This window comes from Humulus lupulus, chromosome 4 (assembly GCF_963169125.1).
Source record: "Humulus lupulus chromosome 4, drHumLupu1.1, whole genome shotgun sequence".
Taxonomy (NCBI): domain Eukaryota; kingdom Viridiplantae; phylum Streptophyta; class Magnoliopsida; order Rosales; family Cannabaceae; genus Humulus; species Humulus lupulus.
Genome location: NC_084796.1, coordinates 107,102,632 through 107,109,320, shown reverse-complemented (window position 1 = coordinate 107,109,320; position 6,689 = coordinate 107,102,632). Strand labels below are relative to the sequence as shown.

Below are 6,689 nucleotides of genomic sequence, written 5' to 3'. Positions count from 1 at the left end.
ACCGATCTCTTATAAATCTTTGTAAATAAATCAGCTGCGTCCTTATTGACAAATAAATTCGTGTCATAATCAGCTGGGGCAGGTGGTGTTGGTGGTGGTTGATTGCGTGATGAGGATGCTTTCTTTGAGGAGGTGCCTCTAGGGGGATTTCTCTTAGGACCCATAGTGTCTTTCAAAAAGAAGAACCTACTAAACCCCCAAATATGTTCTCAAGAACTTGAGTATAATTTCCTTTTGGTGTCACTCCCCCAAAACTTACTAATTACCACAATCAACAGTCCAAACACTAATTCCCAGATAAACAATTGACAAAACCCTTAAACTTCTCACAAGAAAAACATAGAACAATCCACAACACCACAATGCAATCTATTCTCCAATCAAAAGCATTAGAATAGAGAGGATACACTTACTTGAATGGCACAAAAATTCTTCTTTTGGTCTCCTTGGCTGATGGAAGCCTAAAAAATTAGAGAGAAAAAGAGGTTTTTAGTGTGATGTAGATTGTGAGATTGACATTGAATGAGACTATGGCTGATTTAGGGCTCTTTATCCCAATTTTCGGACTCGGGCCGCGGCATTACCTTGACCATGCCGCGGCCCGCATAGGATCGCCAGGATATAATGCCGCGGCCCTCTCATACATATGCCGCGGCCCGCCTCGTTATTCTGGGAAAACTGGGGTTCAATGCCGCGACCCTCCTCATCCATGCCGCGGCCCGCCCCTAAACTTCAAAATCTGTGGGCCTCTGGAACCCCCAATGCTGCGGCATCATGTGGCTATGCCGCGGCCCTTAAGGATTTTTTAATTTTTTGATTTTTTTAAAAGTTTTTTTTTGATTTTTCACGATTCTAAAAGTCCAAAAATAAACCAAATATCCATTGTTTACAAATACAAAAGTAAAATAAATAACAAGTAAAATATAGGGTGCCTCCTACAAGCGTTGTCGTTAACGTCATTTAGCCGGACGCTGAACCCCTCTTCAGAGAGGCTTCAGAAGGAGGATAGACTTCGCTTGATCAAAACTACCACCCAAGTAGGGCTTCAATCTCTGACCATTGACTTTAAAGGAATCACCTGAGTTTCCCCGAACTTCTACAGAACCATATGGAAAAACTTGAACTACAGTGAATGGCCCTGACCATCTTGACTTCAATTTGCCAGGAAACAGCCGCAGTCGTGAATTGAAAAGAAGTACCTGCTGCCCTGGTTGAAACTCTTTTCTGATTAAGTTCTTGTCATGCCAAGCCTTTGTTCTTTCTTTATAAATCTTGGCATTCTCATAAGCCTCATTTATGAACTCGTCAAGTTCATTCAGTTGCAATAGCCTTCGTTCACTAGCGGCACTCCAATCGAAATTCAGCTTTTTCATAGCCCAGAATGCCCTATGCTCCAATTCAACTGGTAGATGACATGCTTTACCAAACACCAACCTGTAAGGAGACATGCCTATTGGTGTTTTAAATGCAGTTCTGTATGCCCAAATCGCATCATCTAACTTTTTCGACCAATTTTTCCTCGAACTGTCAACGGTCATCTCAAGGATGCTCTTGATTTCTCTGTTCGAAACTTCAGCTTGCCCATTTGATTGAGGATGGTAAGGCAAAGCTTTTCGGTGATAAACTCCATAATGAGCCAGCAATGCATCTAGTTGCTTATTCACAAAGTGTTTCCCTTCATCACTAATCAGAGCTCGGGGAGTGCCAAATCTAGTAAAAATATGTTTATGCAGAAAATTAAGCACAGTTTTACCGTCATTGGCTCTAGTTGCTGCAGCCTCCACCCATTTGGATACATAATCCACTGCCAATAGAATATATTCATTGTTGTAAGACGGTGGAAAAGGCCCCATGAAATCGATGCCCCATACATCAAACAGTTCCACTTCAAGAATCCCTTGTAGAGGCATTTCGTTTCTCCTCGAGATATTGCCAGTTCTCTGACATCTATCACAAGCCTTGACAAAAACATTGGCATCCTTGAATAATGAAGGCCAATAGAAACCACTTTGTAATACCTTAGCCGCTGTTCTTGATGCTCCAAAATGCCCTCCGCATTGTTGAGTATGACAGTGATTAAGAATGGACTGCATCTCTTCTTCAGGAACACACCTTCTGATAATCTGATCAACACAGTGCCTATAGAGAATAGGTTCCTCCCAATAGTAGTGTTTCACCTCATAAAAGAATTTCTTTAATTGTTGCCTTGACATTTCAGGAGGCACAATTTTTGCAACCAAGAAGTTCACTATGTCTGCGAACCAAGGGACAGCTAAAGTCTCACTTACCCCAAACAACTGCTCATCAGGAAAGTGATCATTGATTTGCACTGCTTTCTTATTTTCAGTCTCCTCCACCTCAAGTCTAGAGAGATGATCAGCTACCACATTCTCGCTGCCCTTCTTGTCACGAATCTCCATGTCAAATTCTTGAAGCAACAGAATCCATCTAATCAGGCGGGGCTTGGCATCTTTCTTTGACATCAAGTATTTAATGGCAGAGTGATCAGTGTAGACAATCACCTTGTTACCAATCAGATATGGTCTGAATTTATCGCAAGCAAACACAATAGCTAGCAACTCTTTTTCTGTAGTGGCATAATTCAGCTGAGCATCATTTAGAGTCTAACTAGCATAGTAAATAGACCTAAATACCTTGTCAATCCGCTGTCCCAAAACTGCCCCCACTGCGTAATCACTGGCATCACACATCAACTCAAAAGGCAATTCCCAATTCGGAGCTATCACAATTGGAGCAGAAATAAGCTTTTCTTTCAAGAAATTAAAAGCCTTCAAACATTCATCATTGAAATCAAAGACAACTCCGTTCATAAGCAGATTTGAGAGAGGCTTGGACACCTTGGAAAAATATTTTATGAATCTTCGATAGAACCCAACGTGACCAAGAAAACTTCGAACACCTTTGACTGAAACTGGAGGAGGCAGCTTTTCTATGGTAGAAATTTTTGCTCTATCTACCTCAATTCCCTCACTTGAAATTTTATGGCCAAGAACTATCCCCTCTTTCACCATAAAATGGCATTTCTCCTAATTCAACACCAGATTAGCCATCTCACAACGACACAGCACGTTCTCCAAGTGACCCAAACAGAGGTCGAATGATGAACCAAAAACAGAGAAATCATCCATGAAAATCTCAATACACCGGTCTACCATGTCTGAAAATATGGCCATCATGCACCGTTGAAATGTTGCAGGGGCATTGCATAGTCCAAATGGCATTCTCCTGAAAGCAAATGTGCCATAAGGACATGTGAAGGTTGTTTTCTCTTGATCCTCTGGTGCAATAGCGATATGATGATACCCAGAATACCCATCCAAGAAACAGTAGTAGCTATGGCCTGCCAATCTGTCAAGCATCTGATCAAGGAAAGGCAAAGGAAAATGATCCTTCCTTGTTGCCTTATTGAGCTTGCGGTAGTCTATACAAATCCGCCACCCCGTTACAGTTCTTGTTGGAATGAGTTCATTGTTCTCATTTTTCACTACAGTCATTCCACCCGTTTTAGGCACTACTTGCACAGGGCTCACTCATGCACTATCAGAAATTGGGTAGATCATCCCAACATCCAACCATTTAAGAATTTGCTCAAGTACTACATCCTTCATGGCTGGATTGAGTCTTCTCTGGGCCTCTATGGATGGCTTGCTATTCTCCTCCAATAAGATTTTATGCATCACTGTCGCTGGGCTTATTCCTCTAATATCTGCCAAGGTCCACCCAATGGCCAATTTATGCTCCCTTAAAAACCCTCAACAGTTTCTCCAATTCTATCTTTGACAGGTCAGCTGACACAATGACCGGTAAAGTTTCATTCTCTCCCAAATAAGAATATTGCAAGTGATCTGGGAGGACCTTTAATTCCAACGGTGGTGGTTGCTGAATGGAGGTTAGCGGTTTATCAGTCGCATCCGCTAATTCTTGGAACTTTTTCCAATATGGTAAGAAAGAGTTGATCCAGTTTACACATTCTGAGATCTCAGCATCATCATCATCATCGCCCTCATCACCTAATAATACTGCCTCTAAGGCATCACTGCTCATCCTTCTCTTGGAGACTGCCTTTTCTATCACATCCTCACAAAAGCAGCTATCACTAGCCACCGGATACTTCATAGACTTGAAGACATTAAAGACTACCTCATCTCCTTGAACTCTTAGCTTAAGCTCTCCTTTTTGAACATCAATAAGAGCTTGGCCTGTGGCTAGAAATGGCCTACCAAGAATAATGGGGACATCTGTGTCCTCCTCCATGTCCAGAACAATAAAGCCAGCAGGAAATATGAACTTATCCACCTTCACAAGAACATCCTCAATAATACCTCGTGGGTGTGTTAACGATCGGTCTGCGAGCTGTAAAGTGACAGTTGTTGGTTTTGCCTCCCCCAAACCAAGTCTTTTAAACACAGATAAGGGCATCAGATTGATACTTGCCCCCAGATCACATAAGGCGTGCTTGCATTCAAACTTGCCAATGGTACAAGGTATGGTGAAACTCCCCGGATCTCTCAGCTTTTGGGGTAACTTCCTTTGTAAAATCGCGCTGCACTCTTCAGTGAGTGCTACAGTCTCATAGTCCTCCATTCTCCTTTTCTTTGACAAAATCTCCTTCATGAACTTAACATAACTGGGCATCTGCTCCAAGGCCTCAGCAAAAGGAATGTTTATGTGCAGTTTTTTAAACACCTCAAGAAACTTAGAAAACTGTTTATCAAGTGTAGTCTTTCTAAGCCTCTGAGGGTATGGAACTCTAACTGGCTGTTCAATAGCAACTGGCGGACTCTGTTCTGACTGTTGATGGTCTTCAGTAACCCTTTCTGAACCAGACTGTTCACCCATCTCTTTATTCTGAACCACTGCTTGTGGAGGTCTAGGATGCTCAGTTTGCTTCCCACTCCTCAGAGTAATTGCCTGAACTTGCTCCTTGGGGTTGACTTCAGTGTTACTAGGCAAGTTTCCCTGGGGTCTGTTATTGAGCATATTGGCCAACTGCCTAACCTGTGTCTCAAGGTTTCGAATAGAGGATCTGGTCTCAGTCATAAATTGAGTCTGAGTATTAGTAAGAGTCAACAAAGCAGCTTGAAGTTCATTAGGTCTCTCAGGTTGAGGCATTGATTGTTGAGGCCTAGGCTGTTGTGATGACGAAGCTTGATTCATAGGTGGCTGAGGCATGTTATTATGAAATTGTCCCTGAAACTGAGGTTGTTGCCTTGATTATTCTTCCACGAAAAATTGGGATGATTTCGCCACCCAGGATTGTAATTGTTGGAGAATGGATTATTGAGTGACCTTTGAAAGTTTCCCACCGCTTGAACTTGAGCATGATCCATTGGGGTGTTATTCATACAGATAGGGCACTGATCGACAGAATGAGCACCACCACACATTTCACACCTCACTGCCATCTGAACCGCATTAGCAGATACACTGCTCTGTTGCAACTGCTTGGTCAAAAAGGCTACTTGCGCTGTTAAAGCAGTGATTGCATCCAGCTCATGCACCCCAGCTACCTTTCTAACTCCTGATGATCTTTCCTCAGACCCTGATGGTTGTTTGTAGCCATGTCCTCCAGCAGCTCATAAGCACCAGTTGCGCTCTTGCTCATAAAAGTGCCACCCGCTGCAGCATCAATAATGGTTCTGGTTGTTGGACATAAACCATTGTAGAAGTTCTGTACTAGCATCCACTATTCAATGCCATGATGAGGACATCTTCTCAGGAGTTCCTTAAACCGTTCCCACGCCTCATATAATGACTCTCCGTCATTCTGGCAAAAGTTATTTATCTCTCCCCTCAATTTAGCAGCTTTGGACGGAGGGAAGAATTTGGACAAAAATTTCTGAGCTAGATCTTGCCAGGTGACAATAGAGTTTGGCTGCAGAGAGTTCAGCCAAATTTTTGCTCTGTCCCTTAGAGAAAATGGGAAAAGCCTGAGCTTGATTGCGTCATCACTCACTCCATTATATCTAAAGGTCCCACATAACTCCAGAAAATTGGACAAATGGGTGTGAGGATCTTCAGAGGGTAACCCATTGAATTGCATAGAAGACTGCACCATTTGTAGAATAGCGGGCTTTATTTCAAAGTTGTTGGCCTCTACAGTTGGTGGGCGTATACTATTTTGTACTCCCGTTAGAGTGGGTAGCACATAATCTCGCAGGCTCCTCTCAGCATTGGTCTGAGCCTGAACCCCTCGTACAACTCCAGGAGTTTGAACATTCCTGTCATCCCTTTCATTCTGTGCCATCTTCACAGATTTCTGGGCCTCTATCATGTTCTTTCTGATTTGATTGCAAGACTTTTCAATCTCAGGATTCAGAGGAACAAGTGTGTCCTTTCCTTTTCTGCCACGCATATACCAAAATTCACCTGAGATAGATAAATTAAGCAACTAAACAGATTAGAAACAAGAGAAATTAAAATCAAATTAGAATAAAAATTAATTAGACTGATATTGATAATTATTTTCAGTCCTCGGCAACGGCGCCAAAAACTTGTTGCGATAATTTTGCTATGCAAGTGCACACAGTCGCAAATTCGTAATAAAATGGTAAAACCAAGTATCGTCCTCAAGGACTGATTTATCAATTACCAGTCAATTAATTTCTTGTTCTATTTGATGAATTGAAATTCTTGATTTTTGTAAAATACAGCAAAAGAAACAATAA

General features: G+C 42.1%; 1 non-coding gene across 1 annotated transcript; it reads left to right on the top strand.

Annotated features, from left to right (window-relative positions):
- The first annotated feature begins 5,714 nt into the window (after positions 1-5,714).
- On the top strand, positions 5,715-5,821 carry LOC133833511 (small nucleolar RNA R71). The gene has a single exon (XR_009892888.1). It is a non-coding gene; the product is annotated as a small nucleolar RNA R71 (small nucleolar RNA).
- Positions 5,822-6,689: the final 868 nt, after the last annotated feature.